A 16,878-nucleotide genomic window follows, 5' to 3' on the forward strand; every position below is an offset into this window, starting at 1 on the left:
AGGACTCTGATACAGAACCGTCCCCAGTAAGGCCAGAGCCAACCCAACCGGACACTGTTTCCATTCGGTAGTATCTGTGTGTGATACTGTCTGCGTGTATTTTATCCTCAGTAAGAAAGACAACAGTCCTAATCTGGCTCAGAGATACTGAATCAACAAATAAGAGTCAAAAGGCCAAGGAAGTCATGGAGACTGAACTAAGAATCGAACTGAGAATTTTATTTTTTTAATCAAAGTATAGTCAATTTACAGTATTATATTAGTTTCAGATGTATAACATAGTGGTTCAATATTTTTGTAGATTGCAATCCACTTAAAGTTATTATAAAATATTGACTATATTCCCTGTGCTGTACAATGCACCTTGTAGCTCATTCATTTTATACATAATAGTTTTTACCTCCTCAGCCCCTACGCCTATCTTGTTCATCCCCCTCCCCTCTTCCTACTGGTCATCACTAATTTGTTCTCTTTTTCTGTGAGTCTGTTGCTGTTTTCTTATATTCATTCATTTGTTTTAGTTTTTAGATTCCACATGTAAGTGCTAACAGTATTTGTCTTTCTCTGTGGGACTTATTTCACTAAGCATAATACCCTTTAAGCCCATCCATGTTGTTGCAAATGGCACAAATTCATTCGTTTTATGGCTGAGTAATATTTCATCATGTATGTATTCCACATATTTTTTATTCACTGACAAAGAAAAAAGACAACCTACTGAATGGGAGAAAATATTTGCAAATAATATGACCAATAAGGGGTTAATATCCAAAATATATAAGCAGCTTATCAAAAAAAGAAATAACCTGATTTAAAAATGGGCAGAAGACCTGAATATACCTATATATATATATATATATACACACACACACCTATATCGGAGAAGGCAATGGCACCCCACTCCAGTACTCTTGCCTGGAAAATCCCATGGATGGAGGAGCCTGATAGGCTGCAGTCCATGAGGTTGCTAAAGTCGGACACGACTGAACGACTTCACTTTCACTTTTCACTTTCATGCATTGAAGAAGGAAATGGCAACCCACTCCAGTGTTCTTGCCTGGAGAATCCCAGGGACGGGGGAGCCTGATGGGCTGTCATCTATGGGGTCGCACAGAGTCGGACACGACTGAAGCGACTTAGCAGCATACCTATATATATAATATATATATATTTTTAAAGAAGAAACACAGATGACGAACAAGCACATGAAAAGATGCTCAATACTGCTGATCAGTGGAGAAATGCAAATTCAAATATCATGTGATATCATTTATATGTGGAATCTTAAAAAAAATTACACAAATAAAACTTATTTACAAAACAAAAATAGGCTCACAGACATAGAAAACAAACATGTTTACAAAAAGGGAGAGAGGGGAGAAAAAAATTAAAAGGCTGGGGTTAACATATACACCCTACCATATACATCACAGATAAACAAGGTCCTACTGTATAGAACAGAGAACTATATTTAATATTTATAATAACCTACAAGGGAAAAGAATCTAATAAAGAATATATATATATAATGGGGCAGTGCATGCATGCTCAGTGGTATCCGACTCTTTGCAGCTCCATGGACTGTAGCCCGCCAGGCTCCTCTGTCCATGCGATTTCCCAGGCAAGAATACTAGAGTGGGTTACCATTTCCTACTCCAGGAGATCTCGCTGACCCAGGAAACGAACCCATGTCTTTTGAGTTTCTTGCATTGGCAGGTGGACTCTTTACCACTGAATATATATATATATGTGTGTGTGTGTATATATATATATATATACACACACACATATATAAACCTGAGTGTATATATATATATATATATATATACACACACACACATATATAAACCTGAATCAGAAACCAATACAACACTGTAAATCAACTATACTTCAATAAGGAAAAAAGTTCATTTAGAGGAGAAAATAGATTTCTTTCATATCCAAATCAATGTACTGAGACGTATGTGTACCATACTATTAATAGCAACCTTTTGAGGCTCAAAGCCCTTGACTGTGTGGATCACAACAAACTGTGGAAAATTCTTAAAGAGATGGGAATACCAGATCACCTGACCTGCCTCCTGAGAAATCTGTATGCAGGTCAAGAAGCAACAGTTAGAATTGGACATGAAACAACAGATTGTAAAGGAGTATGTCAAGGCTGTATATTGTCACCCTGCTTATTTAATTTATATGCAGAGTACATCATGCAAAATGCTGGGCTGGATGAAGCACAAGCTAGAATCAAGATTGCCAAGAGAAATATCAATTACCTCAGATACGCAGATGACACCACCCTTATGGCAGACAGTGAAGAGAAACTAAAGAACCTCTTGATGAAGGTGAAAGAGGAGAGAGAAAAAGTTGGCTTAAAACTCAACATTCAGAAAACTAAAATCATCGCATCTGGTTCCATCACTTCATGATAAAAAGATGGGGAAACAATGGAAATAGTGAGAGACTTTATTTTTTGGGGGGCTCCAAAATCACTGCAGATGGTGACTGCAGACATGAAATTAAAAGATACTTGCTCCTTGGAAGAAAGGCTATGACCAACCTAGATAGCAGAGACATTACTTTGTCCACAAAGGTCCATCTAGTCAAAGCTATGGTTTTTCCAGTAGTCATGTATGGATGTGAGAGTTGGATTATAAAGAAAGCTGAGCACCCAAGAATTGATGTTTTTGAACTGTGGTGTTGGAGAAGACTCTTGAGAGTCCCTTGGACTGCAAGGAGATCCAACCAGTCCATCCTAAAGAAAATCAACCCTGAATATTCATTGGAAGGACTGAGGCTGAAGCTGAAACTCCAATACTTTGGCTACCTGATGTGAAGGACCGACTTATTTGAAAAGACCCTGATGCTGGGAAAGATTGAAGGCAGAAGGAGAAGGGGACGACAGAGGATGAGATGGTTGGATGGCATCACAGATGCGATGGACATGAGTTTGAGTGAACTCCAGGAGTTGGTGATGGACAGGGAGGCCTGGCATGCTGCAGTCCATGGGGTCACAGAGTTGGACACGACTGAGCAACTGAATTGAACTGAGGCTCATTCTCCATTCATGAGCTAAGAACTACCGATGGAGCCTAGTATCCTCATCTGAGGAAACTAAACCATAAATGGGGTCAGCGACCTACAGAGCACCCCACAGCCAGACAAGGCTGGGGCAAGGCCTGATCCGAGGTCTCTGAGCCACAGGCTGGTTCTCTTTCTAGTGTCTTCCCCGCTGGTTTCCCCACCCACCTTCACATGCTCATTTCCTGAGCACAGTTGTGGGGGTCACAACATATGGAGTGCTTGCTCTTATCACCTGGTGGTGATGGTGGCCACGTGCACCCAGACACAAAACAGAAGGAAATATTGCAAGGTCTCCCAGGTGTGAGGAGGACAAGGACGTCCCCTCCAGCAGTGATGCTCTGAACGTGGCAGGGAACCCACCCTTCAGGACACACAGCCATGAACAATTACTAAAGAGGTACCAGTGCCTTCTGACTGGTTATTACCATTGCTTCCTCGCTGAACCAAGAGAAGAAGACATTTTTTTCTGTTTAAATCCAATGCCACAGTCCAAGCATTCATACCTCTGGACTAGAAACTTCAAGTTTAAAATCCATTTGTTCGCAGAAAAATAAAATGCGATTTTCTGTTTGCTGGCAGGAAAAAATGGTCAAGTTACGCCTTAAATACTTTTTGGAAGTTAAATCACTTCTGCCAAGGAAAAATGATGAGTCAATAGAAACTAAATCATGATCAGATGGATTAAATTTTTTTCAATAAAGCAATTTTTTTAAAGGAAGGGCAAAGTGTTTAGAAGAATGGGTTTCCAGTAAATTTTATATTAACGATCATCACTTTTCTGTACTTAAGGCTTATCCAGCCTGTTGTTATGGGAATATGGGATGTGGTCCCAAATGCAATAGTATAATTTCACTGCAAGATTAACCAAGAGAGCAGTAAAACTCCTAGTTAAAATATAGTGCTTTGGTGTTCTATTAAGTACAAAAAGGAAAACAGCACACAGGAAGGAATTTACATTGACATCTTTCACTGCTAAAGCTTTCATTCCAGTGGGAAAATTCTTTTTGACTGCCTCCCCCTTCTGGATGAGCATTTAATTGAACAATGTGTGTGCATCAGTCACTCAGTCATGTCCGACTCTTTGCGAGCCCACGGGCTGTAGCCCACCAGGCTCCTCTGTCCACAGAATTCTCCAGGTAAGAATCCTGGAGTGGGTAGCCATTCCCTTCTCCAGGGGATCTTCCCAACCCATGGATTGAACCTAGGTTGCAGGCATATTCTTTACCGTCTGAGCCACCAGGGAAGCCCTAAAGGAACAATACAGACTTTCAAAGAAACCAGGATATTAGAGCTGACAAAGTATTTGGGAGGACTGTGTCCAGAATCTTCCTTTGGTAGGTAAGGATGCTGAAGCTCTGGGAAGAGGGGTACCTTGCTCAGTCACATAGCTGGGGGAGGGAGGACTCAACCCCCTGGCTCCTGATTCCAATGCCAATGTGTAGTCCACAATAACACCGATCTAAACCCTTTAGAAACAGTTCAGCAAAAGTATGAGCCAGAGCTAGAAATCAGAGACCCCCGGAGGAAAAAGGAACTTGCAGAGATGTTTTCTCCTTGTCTCTCCAGCTTCCATCACCTTCTGCCCACACTCTCTGCTTTTGTTTGAAGACCTCTGGGTCACCCACTTCAGTCCGAGAGGTTAGGTAGGGTCATGCCACCAGCCTAAGGGGTGCAGCACGTGACCTAGGTCAAGCCAATCCCCACAGTACAACCACTCCACTATGATGGAATCATGGATGGGCACATCACTGAGAACTAATAGAAAACCACTAGCTTTTTCTTTTTTCAACTTGAGAAAGTATTTCATTCTTCTCCTCTTTCAACTTGAAAAGGAGAAAATATTAGGCTTGAAGCCACTGCAGTTCTCCTTCTATAACTTGGATATTGAAAATAAAGTTAGTATATCAGCCAGCAGAGCCAAGGGGTGATGGGAACCACCCACAAGAGACACTGTTTGAACCCTGAATGCAGCCATGTCAGAAACCACCTCAAACCATGTGCCTTTTGGTTACATGAGCTGGTAAAGTCCACTTAATCACTCAAACCAGTTTGGATTGGGTTTCTATCATCTGTGGGGCTTCCCTGGTAGCTCAGACCATAAAGAATCCATCTGCAATGCAGGAGACCTGGGTTCAATTCCTGGTCGGGAAGATCCCCTGGAGAGCAGAGCAACCCACTCCAGTATTCTTGCCTGAACAATTCCTTGAACAGAGGAGCCTGGCAGGCTACAGTCCATGGGGTCACAAAGAGTCAGACATGACTGAGCAACTAACACACATACACACACACACATCACTTGCAATTATTAATATGAGTCCTAAATAATACAAAGCCCTTGAGATAATTAGGCCTATTTCCTACACTATATATATATATATTTACAGTTGTTTTAAATAAAACTGAATCCAGACAACTGAAGCATCCTGTGCAGTATCACTGAGTTTTAGTGGCAAAGCCAGGCCAGAACTTGCCTCTGAGTCCCAGGTCAAGTGTTCTTGAGTTCTGTCTGAATTATTCAATACGGATGCAGCCTGGGTCAGGGGACGGATGCCTCAAGGCACCGAGGTGGGTAGGTCATCCAGAATAGGATGAGAAGGGTACAGAGCTAGAGCCGGGACAAGCCTGGATAAGCCTAACAAATAACACAAGAAAAAACTAGCACTGAGGATGAGAGATAGAGATGTGAATCAGGAGAAGAGAAAAGCCAGGATCTGACTGGAAGCAAGACAAGAGCACATGCAATGGAATTAGGATTCAGAGGAGCAAGGAAAGGATCCCAGATACTCGAGGACTTCTGAGGCTTCTCGCTATCAGTCACCTGTTTGTCAAGCCATCCGCCTTTTAAAGGTTAGCACACCAAAGTGTGTAATTCCCATTATGTATGGCTGGCTTGTCCTTCCCCAGTTAGTTGACCCCAGGGTCAATACGGAGGCAGATGTGACTGTGTTGGATATTCAGAGATTGGTGGTCCATCCCAGCTCTCTCACAGACCAGCTGTTGGCCTGGGGCAATGTCCGCACTGGGCTCAAGCTAAGCCATTGGAATTTTTGTGATTTAACTGAAATTCACGCATGTGAAACTTCCTATGGGAACGTTGAGTAACGGTTTCTCTGAAGATAGATGATATATGTATATATGTATATATATGTCATCTATATCATGATGTATATTCTCATACATACTTAGGATTGTGTATTTTCCTTAAACTTTAAATACTTAATCACCAGAATTCTTTACTGGCTCTCCAGGTGCCTAGAGGTTGATATTCACTGCTGCTGGTTGGTCACACAAGTCCCATCACGGTCCAACTGCTACCTCTGTCACCAGCCTTCTGGCTCATCTGCCCCGCCCCACATTTCCAATATTCTTACCACATGTCACCATCACCTGCTCTCCCCTGGGAAAGATTGGGAGGTGGTCCTGGCAGCTAGAGGTTGGACTGACAAGCACTGATACGGATGGGGCCCAAGGGATACGGGGGCTTCCCTGGTGGCTCAGCAGTAAAGAATTTCCCTGCAATGTAGGACACACCAGTTCGATCCCTGGGTCAGGAAGATCCCCTGGAGGAGAGCATGGCAACCCACTCTTGCCTGGAGAATTCCATGGACAGAGGAGCCTGGCGGGCTACAGTCCATAGGGTTGCAAATAGCTGGACAGGACTGAGTCACTGAACATGCACACGTACAAGGGATACAAGCTCCAAGGTCCCTGCAGATGCTCCTCTACCCCCCAAACCCTTGCTGCATCTCACCTCCCTCCTGCCCCATGGCTGAATGAAGGCCTTACGGGAGGCAGGACCACAGAACTGAAGGAGCCTGGATCCTGATAAGACCACTCAGAAGGCTGCTCACTGGCCAGGAACATCCAATTGGACTTCACAAATAAACAATTATGCTAAGCCACCAAAATGTGGGGATTGTTTGTTACAGCAGTTAGCCTACCCTGACTAATACGGGGAGAAAACAGATGTCTGGACAGCCAGCCATAGTCAGGGCTTAAATACTGGAATCTGTGGGTAGCAGAAGATATGGCTGGATCACCACCTTGTTCATAAAAATCAGTGAGATGCCAGCAGAAAAGCCCCTGAGGTTACAAAGGTATGATAGGGAGGCAGACCCGAGACAGGGCCTCTGGTTCATAAGCAAGAAAAGCCTGGGCTCAGAAACGCAGAGGGTTCTTGAGCTTTAGCCCTGGCTGTACTGTTTCAACTATCCTTCCAGCAGGAGGGCGGACCTGAGGAAACCTTCCAGGCACATTGCCCTTTAGGCGCTACAGACCCACCTAAGGTTGCAGAAGAAACCCCCCCAGGGGTACAAACCAGCACAGAATCTGTGCCTAAGCTCTGAGCTCAGTGACAAGGAAATGACACCCTCCTCCATGGCTCCTGCTCAAAAAGAAAATCAGCTTCCTGGGGGGCTAGTGAGGACGAAGAGGCATGAGCTCCGAGGAGGAATGCGGGAAGGAGCCAGCACCGTTGAGGGTCGGCCTCCCACGAAGACCAGCCACCAGGTTTCACAACACAGAGTGTTACACAAGGCAGTCTTGCAATCCCACTTCATCTAATTACATTTAAATTAATTTAACGTATTTGGAAATCGTGGCGTTGGCCAACTTACCGTCACATTTATCTTTTTCCTGAGTATCCATCTAAATATTTGTATATAAATAAACTACTTTATGTGAACAGTTATCTAAACATTTCCTTAGAAAAACCTTGTGTGCTGTGCACAGTGCAGGCCTCTGAAAGCATTCTGATGGTGGAATGCGTGAAAGACACATGTGCTGTAATACCCTTTTCGTGTACTGACAAAGTTCTTATTTCCATTCTCATATACGATTAGGACCCTGGAGAAGGAAATGGCAACCCACTCCAGTGTTCTTGCCAGGATGATCCCATGGACAGAGGAGCCTGGCAGGCAACAGTCTACAGGGTCACCAAGAGTCGGACACGACTGAGTGACTGAGCACACACACACACACACACACACACACACACACACACACACACGATTAGTAATGATCCCTGTGTTAATATCTTTGCTTTTTCACCTCTGGTGTGTCACCCACCCCACTATCCCTCCCTGTTCCCCCAGCAATGACAGCAACAAAACACACATCTCAGAAACATCTCCCAGCAGCATCCTCATGAAGTCACAGCCCTTCCTTCATCTTGCACCAGCCCCTCCCACGTGGCAGCATGTTCTGTGAGGGAGACCACCCTGCTATGATAAAAATCACCCACGTCTGGTGCAGCTTTACAATTCACAAAGCACTCTCTCTAGAGTTAAGGAGTTTGATTTTCACAGTAACCCAGAGAGGAAGGCAAGTCAGGTATCACTGACTCCTGTTTTCAACAAGAAAACTGAGGCTCCGAGGGGCCCCATGACATGCTCAGGATCCTCCAACAAGGAGACGAAGCTCCAGAGACTCAGATCACACCCTTCTCTCTCCAAGCCATGAGCTCTTTAAGCCTGAAGAGGCTGCATCTCCCCTGCTGACTTCTGAGGCAACTGGGCAAATTGAGCCCCCTCCCACCTGCCTCCAGGTACCAGCTCCGCCAGCATCAGCCGCCAGCATCCGTGGCAGGGAGCGGCGGGTGAGCTCACGGTGGGGGCCACTTCCCTTTCCTCTTCCAGGCAACAGGATGGTCACAGAGACAGGCCAGGAAATGAGTGCAGTTGATGGCCAGAGGGGAGCCTGTGGGCATGGGGGCAGTGTATCAGGACGGGCTGCAGGCCTCCCCCAGCCACCAACCACCCGGAGACCAAAGGGAAGCTGAGCCCTCGTACACTTGGGAGTCAGGCACCTGGAGGTCTGAACCCAGCCTGGCTGCTTCCAACTTCTTGGGCAAATTTTAACCCAGTCTCTGAATCTCCAAATGGGGATGAGAATATTAATATTACAACGTATTTTCAGCCTCAGTGGAGAAGGGCAAATAGAGTGCTCAGGGCAAGACCTCAATAGTGGAAGCTACCATCGGCATCTACAATTTCTATCATCATAATACACAAATGACATACTGTAATAAATGAAGCAGGCACAGGTAGACTGAGGAAACAAAATACTACCTATAGCAGCTTTTTGCAAAGAGATAGAGCTGTCTGTCGGAGAAGGCAATGGCACCCCACTTCAGTACTCTTGCCTGGAAAATCCCATGGACGGAGGAGCCTAGTAGGCTACAGTCCATGGGGTCGCTAAGAGTCGGACACGACTGAGCGACTTCACTTTCACTTTACCCTTTCATGCACTGGAGAAGGAAATGGCAACCCACTCCAGTATTCTTGCCTGGAGAATCCCAGGGACGGCGGAGCCTGGTGGCCTGCCGTCTATGGGGTCGCACAGAGTCGGACACGACTGAAGCGACTTAGCAGCAGCAGCAGCAGCAGAGCTGTCTGTATCAGCAAACAAGCACCTAGCACCTGCCTGATGAGTTTGTACGTAATGAGATAGAGGTCTGCACCAGCATCATTCTTGGTGTGGGAGGAGTGGAGTCAGAGGCACCTGTGCCCCAAGGCACAGCTCACACCCTTCAGTCAGAATGTGTCTGTAAAACTGGGTTAGAGCATCTTGGATCTGTTCTCTAATGAAGCAGCTCAAGCACATTCTTGGAGTGTGATGGTCACTCAGGCAACTCTCAGAGATAAGATTAAGAGTCTCCCTGGTGCAACTTTCCAGGATAAAGAGCTAAGTGATTCACAGAAAGACAGGTTGGGGTTCCAAAGCAGAGGAGCATCTAGACTGGGGAGGCCTGCATTCTGCTGAAATCTTAACCCTTTGGGGTGCACTGGCTATTTGCATCTGACAGCCATAGTTCTTGAAACCGGCATGAAGATCCAGAGTCCTCAGAAAGACTAGGAGGAAATAATAAGCTTTGCATCCACATCAAGTGCACTATATAAATTTTACAGACTTGACTTTTTAAATTAATCTATTTATTTTAATTGGAGGATAATTACTTTAAAATATCATTACAGATTTGATTTTAATGCCTAAGTTAAAAAAAAACCTACAGGAAAATTGAGAAACTAAATTATCCTTTTAGAAGTGTTCATTATCTCAATTAAAATAACAGACGTAAATAGGGTTCTCTGAGCTTGGAGAAAGAACGGACAATTCATTGATTCATTCCAAAACACTGAGCGTCTTTCTCTTCTAGTTTGCTCAGAGCTAAAATTTGAGGACAGAGAGTAAGATCCAACTCATTGCCTAAATCAGCTCATAGCTTAGCAAAAGAGGTGGGCATGAATTCAAGCATGGCAAGTGCAGACTATTTTCCAAAGAAGGTTCTAACAACATCTCCCATTTCATATGCTCTTCTTCTAGAACCTCACACTCCCCCATTAAAAAGCAGAGCCTAATTCTCCTTCCCTTCAGTCTGGGCAGGCTAGTGACTTATTTTCAGCTGAAAAAAATGCAGCAGAAAGTGATAAAGTGGGACTTCCAAAGTTAAGTCCTAAAAGGCAACATAACCTCTGCCTTGCCTTCTGGAACCGTCACTCTTAAAGCTTTGAGCTGCCAAGCAAATAGTCTGACGGCCCTGAGAACACCATGCTGAGAGGAAGCCCAGACGGCCCCTGCAGAGCGGCCACATGGAGAGGCGTCAAGACCATAGGAGAAGCGATGAGACGGCCGGCAGCTGACAGATGCTCCACCAGCCCTTCCCGTGCTGTGCCAGCTGCAGCTCCCATTTAACGGTGAGTCCACAAGGGCCCCAAGCTCAGGGTCCAAGCTGGGGTCTCTCTGCCTCCTGACCCATGGAAGCCATCAGAGGGGAGACGGCTTCACGGACTAGGTGTTGTGGAGATCTTCTGTGCAGCAACAGTAAGCGGAATGGGGGCGCTCTCTTCACTCTGTGGCGACCACAGTGCCTGGCAGAGTCACCGTTCTAGAAGTATCTGTGGAATTTTGTTGAGCAGAGGTAAATGTTAGGTCCATGTGGCTAAGTCGCTTTAGTTGTGTGTGACTCTTTGTGACCCCATGGACTGTAGCCCACCAGGCTCCTCTGTCCATGGGATTTCCCAGGCAAGAGTACTGGAGTGGGTTGCCATGCCCTCCTCCAGGGGATCTTCCCGACCCAGTGATCAAACCCGGGTCTCCTCTGTCTCCTGTGTCCCAGACAGATTCTTTACTGCTCAGCCACTGGGAAGGCCAATGTTGGGTACATCTATGCCTAAAGAAATGATTGATGACATGATGAAATAGGAAATGTTTCTCACAGAAGGTGACGGGTCCGTTAGATCTCAAGGGATGAATCCTTATGTTTCAGTCAAACAAGGAAGGCAGAGGGCAAGTGGATGCAAAGGCACAGGGTCCCAGAACCACTCGTTAGATGTGGGGAAGCATAGGTAATGCAGTAAGGCCGAAATGGGGCCTGAAATGGTAAGTGATGGGGAACGTGGCTGCAGAGGCCACAGGCCAGATGGGGAGAGGCCTGCATGCCCAGCGGGGGTGGGGAGGTCTCAGAGTCACGAGGGAGAGTGTCACCCTCTCCATCCCCAACAGAAGGCCTTGCTGGGGCAGTCAGGCCTCCCCACATGTCTTCTATGATTTCCATGCCTGTACTGAGCTCATGGACCTCATCTCTTGACCCTAGAGGTCACTGAAGGGGTGAGAACTCTGTGAAGAGAGTCAGCTCACCGTGCGTTGCAGACGTGTCTTCTCATCAAGCTGATGCTGGGGCTTTTTCAAAGATAGGACACAAATTCTTTCAGATTTTGAATCTCCCAACCCCACTGGGGTTTCTAGAGGAATTGTCCACCTCGCAAAGACACAGAGAGAGGACAAGGACTCAGGGACACAGTGGCATCCAAGCGCTTTACTTTCCCCTCAGTTCTCCATATTTTTTCCCTCTGAGCCTGGAAGACCCTCGCTGAGCCTGGCAGAGGATGGCTGGGATCTCCAGCTGGTCTTTCAAACGTGTTGTATGTATATCTGGGCTTCAGATGTTTGAAATGGAAGGCCACAAATTAGCTCCTTTGTTATCTGTTTTAAAATGACATCCTTGAGATGCTGTATCCATCAGAGCAGGTCATGTAAGGCTGTAGGAACAAGCTGCCAAAAGCCCATGGTTAACATGACAAATGCCTGTTTCCCTCCCTCTCTCAGGCTACAAATCCAGCACTGCGGTGGCGGAGTGGGGTGTGGTTCTGATCATCACCTCCCTCCTCAGGATGGTGGCAGATACCCTTCCACCTCCACACACGCTTCCGCAGTCCCTCTCCTGGGTAAAGGGACAGCACTGTTCAGTATACTGAGTCCTAAACTTCCTGCCTAGAACAGACACACATCAGCACAGGGGTGAAGAGCAAAGCCTGCTATAGAGGCTTCAGGACACTTATGTGGTGGGCTGGGTCGGGAGCCTTAGTTATTTATTATCTTTAGTCAGTTCGGGTTCCCACAGTGAAACGCCACACACCAGGCCGCTTCAGCAAAAGAAGCATATTTTCTCACAGGTACAAGTCCCAGATCAAGGTGCTAGCATGGTTGGCCCCTGAGAGGAGTGGCCTTCCTGGTGTGTGGCCAGCTGGCACCTCACCCTGTTCCCACAGGCCCCCTTCTGCGTGTGCAGAGGCAGACAGGGCTCACTCTCAGGTTTCCCTTCTTACAAGGTCACTAATCCCATCAGATCAGGTCCCCTACCAACCTCGCCTGACCTTCAGTTCAGTTCAGTTGCTCAGTCATGTCTGACTCTTTCCAACCCCAGGGACTGCAGCATGCCAGGCTTCTCTATTCATCACCAACTCCCGGAGCTTACTAAAACCCATGTTCATCGAGTCAGTGATGCCATCCAGCCATCTCATCCTCTGTCATCCCCTTCTCCTCCTGCCTTCAATCTTTCCCAGCATCAGGGTCTTTTCAAATGAGTCAGCTCTTCGCATTAGGTGGCCAGAGGACTGGAGTTTCAGCTTCAACATCAGTTCTTCCAATGAACACCCAGGACTGATTTCCTTTAAGATTGACTGGTTGGATCTCCTTGCAGTCCAAGGGACTCTCAAGAGTCTTCTCCAACACCACAGTTCAAAAGCATCAATTCTTCAGTGCTCAGCTTTCTTTATAGTCCAACTCTCACATCCATACATGACTACTGGAAAAATCATAGCTTTGACTACATGGACCTTAGTTGTCAAAGTAATGTCTCTGCTTTTAAATAAGCTGTCTAGGTTGGTCATAACTTTTCTTCCAAGGAGCAAGCAAGCATCTTTTAATTTCATGGCTGCAATCACCATCTGCAGTGATTTTGGAGCCCCCAAAAATAAAGTCTGCCATTGTTTCCACTGTTTCCCCATCTGTTTGCCATGAAGTTATGGGACCAGATGCCATGATCTTAGTTTTCTGAATGTTGAGTTCAGTTCTTCTTCGCTCTCTACCATAAAGGTGGTATCATCTGTGTGTCTGAGGTTATTGATATTTCTCCCGGCAGTCTTGATTCCAACTTGTGCTTCATCCAGCCGAGTACTTAGCATGATGTACTCTGCAGAGAAGTTAAATAAGCAGGGTGACAATATGTAGCCTTGACGTACTCCTTTCCTGATTTGGAACCAGTCTGTTGTTCCATGTCCAGTTCTAACTGTTGCTTCTTGACCTGCATACAGATTTCTCAGGAGGCAGGTCAGGTGGCCTGGTATTCCAATCTTTTGAAGTATTTTCCACAGTTTGTTGTGATCCACACAGTCAAAGGCTTTGGCATAGTCAATAAAGCAGAAATAGATGTTTTTCTGGAACTCTCTTGCTTTTTCAATGATCCAACGGATGTTGGCACAAGATCTCTGGTTCCTCTGCCTTTTCTAAATCCAGCTTGAACATCTGGGAGTTCACGGTTCATGTAATATTGAAGCCTGACTTGGAGAATTTTGAGCATTACTTTGCTAGTGTGTGAGATGAGTGCAATTGTGTGGTAGTTTGAACATTCTTTGGCACTGCCTTTCTTTGGGATTGGAATGAAAACTGATCTTTTCCAGTCCTGTGGCCACTGCTGAGTTTTTCATATTTGCTGGCATATTGAGTGCAGCACTTTCACAGCATCATCTTTTAGGATTTGAAATAGCTCAACTGGAATTCCATCACCTCCACTAGCTTTGTTTGTAGTGATGCTAAGGCCGACTTGACTTGCATTCCAGGATGTCTGGCTCTAGATGAGTGATCACACCATTGTGGTTATCTGGGTCATGAAGATCTTTTTTGTACAGTTCTTCTGTGTGTTCTTGCCACCTCTTCTTAACATCTTCTGCTTCTGTTAGGTCCCTACCATTTCTGTCCTTTACTGTGCCCATCTTTGCATGAAATATTCCCTTGGTATCTCTAATTTTCTTGAAGAGATCTCGAGTCTTTCCCATTCTGTTGTTTTTCTCTATTTCTTTGCATTGATCACTGAGGAATGCTTTCTTATCTCTCCTTGCTATTCTTTGGAACTCTGCGTTCAAATGGGTATATCTTTCCCTTTCTCCTTTGCCTTTCACTTCTTTTCTCAGTTATTTGTAAGGCCTCCTCAGACAACCATTTTGCCTTTTTGCATTTCTTTTTCTTGGAGATGGTCTTGATCCTTGTCTCCTGTACAATGTCACAAACCTCTGTCCGTAGTTCTTCAGGCACTCTGTCTATCAGATCTAATCCCTTGAATTTATTTCTCACTTTCACTGCAAAATTGTAAGGGATTTGATTTAGGTCATACCTGAATGGTCAAGTGGTTTTCCCTACTTTCTTCAATTTAAGTCTGACTTTGGCAATAAGGAGTTCATGATCTGAGCCACAGTCTGCTCCCGGTCTTGTTTCTACTGACTGTATAGAGCTTCTCCATCTTTGGCTGCAAAGAATATAATCAATCTGATTTTGGCATTGACCATCTGCTGATGTCCATATGTAGAGTCTTCTCTTGTATTGTTGGAAGAGGGTGTTTGCTAGGACCAGTGTGTTCTCTTGGTAAAACTCTGTTAGCCTTTGCTGTGCTTCATTCTGTACTCCAAGGCCAAATTTGCCCGTTACTTCAGCTGTTTCTTGACTTCCTACTTCTGCATTCCAGTCCCCTGTAATGAAAAGGACATCTTTTGGAGGTGTTAGTTCTAGAAGGTCTTGTAGGTCTTCATAGAATCGTTCAACTTCAGCTTCTTCAGCATTATTGTTTGGGGCATAGGCTTGGATTATTGTGATACTGAATGGTTTGCCTTGGAAACAAACATAAATCATTCTGTCATTTTTGAGATTGCACCCAAGTACTGTATTTCGGACTCTCTTGTTGACTATAATGGCCACTCCATTTCTTCTAAGAGATTCTTGCCCACAGTAGTAGATACTACGGTCATCTGAGTTAAATTCACCCATTCCAGTCCATTTTACTTCGCTGATTCCTAGAATGTCGATGTTCACTCTTGCCATCTCCTATTTGACCACTTCAAAGTTGATTCATGGACCTAACATTCCAGGTTCCTATGTAATATTGCCCTTTACAGCATCGGACCTTGCTTCCATCACCAGTCACATACAAAACTGGGTGTTGTTTTTGCTTTGGCTCCATTTCTTCATTCTTTCTGGAGTTAGTTCTTCACTGATCTCCAGTAACATATTTGGCACCTACCAACCTGGGGAGTTCATCTTTCAGTGTCCTATCTTTTTGCCTTTTCATACCGTTCATGGGGTTCTCAAGGCAAGAATGCTGAAGTGGTTTGCCATTCCCTTCTCCAGTGGACCATGTTTTGTCAGAACTCTCCACCATGACCCATCTGTCTTCAGTGGCCCTACATGGCAGGGCTCACAGTTTCATTGAGTTAGACAAGGTTATGGTCCATGTGATCGGGCTCACAGTTTCAATGAGTTAGACAAGGTTATAGTCCATGTGATCAGACTGGTTACTTTTCTGTGATTGTGATTTTCAGTCTGTCTGCCCTCTGATAGAGAAGGATAAGACGCTTATGGAAGGTTCCTGATGGGAGAGACTGACTGAGGGGGAAACTGGGTCTTTTTCGAACGGGCCAGGGCCACCTGACCTTAATTCCTCCCTCATTCCAAACGTAGCCACACTGGAGGTTTTGGCTTCCACATATGAATCTGGGGGACTCAAACATTCAGCCCACAAGAGCTATCATTGCTGAGAAGGGTTAGTACGAAGCCAAGCTGGGACACTCCCTGTTAGAGGGGCGTGCATGCTGAGTCGCTCAGTCACGGTCCACTCTTTGCGCCCCCAGGGACTGTAGCCCGCCAGGCTCTTCTGTCCAGGGGATTCTCCAGGTAAGAATGCTGGAGTCAGTTGCCATTTCCTCCACCAGGGGATCTTCCTGACCCAGGGATCAAACCGCAGTCTCCTCATCTCCTGCACTGCAGGCAGATTCTTTACTGCTGAGCCACTGGGGAAGCCCTACAGGGGTTTGGCTATAACTAAAAAGAACTAACAAACAATAGCCTTGGATAGAAAAATTCCTTACATTTTTCAGATATTATGTAGTAAATCTCTTACCTGCGCTGATTTTCAAAATAGAATTTACCACCTAGTAAGTCAAAAAAAAAAAAGCTTCCACTTAGCTGATTAGTCAACAAAGTCTGAACTTTGAGAAAAGGAAAAAAACAAAACAAAACAAGAGGAAACCAGTTTTGGTCCCTCTCTGTCCTCCAGCTTAAGTTGGCGTTTTCATTCAATAAAACAGTACAAGTGTCACATTGTTTTATTGTAAGAGTCTGTGTTTTGCCATCTGAAATGCAAATTCATTTTCAGTAATTGTAGTTTAGATTATGCCACGACATCATTTAAAAGGCCAGAGTAGGAGGTTATGATAATTTGTAAACTGACAAAACAGAACTGAAAATAAATCT

At 45.2% G+C, this 16,878-nt stretch overlaps 1 protein-coding gene across 16 annotated transcripts in view; it reads right to left on the reverse strand.

The window, feature by feature from the left end:
• GADL1 (glutamate decarboxylase like 1) overlaps positions 1-16,878 on the reverse strand; it is a 647,456-nt gene that overhangs the window by 291,081 nt on the left and 339,497 nt on the right. The window lies entirely within an intron of this gene.

The sequence above is a fragment of the Giraffa tippelskirchi genome, chromosome 9, assembly GCF_054371585.1.
Source record: "Giraffa tippelskirchi isolate mGirTip1 chromosome 9, T2T-mGirTip1v1.2.pri, whole genome shotgun sequence".
Lineage (NCBI taxonomy): Eukaryota > Metazoa > Chordata > Mammalia > Artiodactyla > Giraffidae > Giraffa > Giraffa tippelskirchi.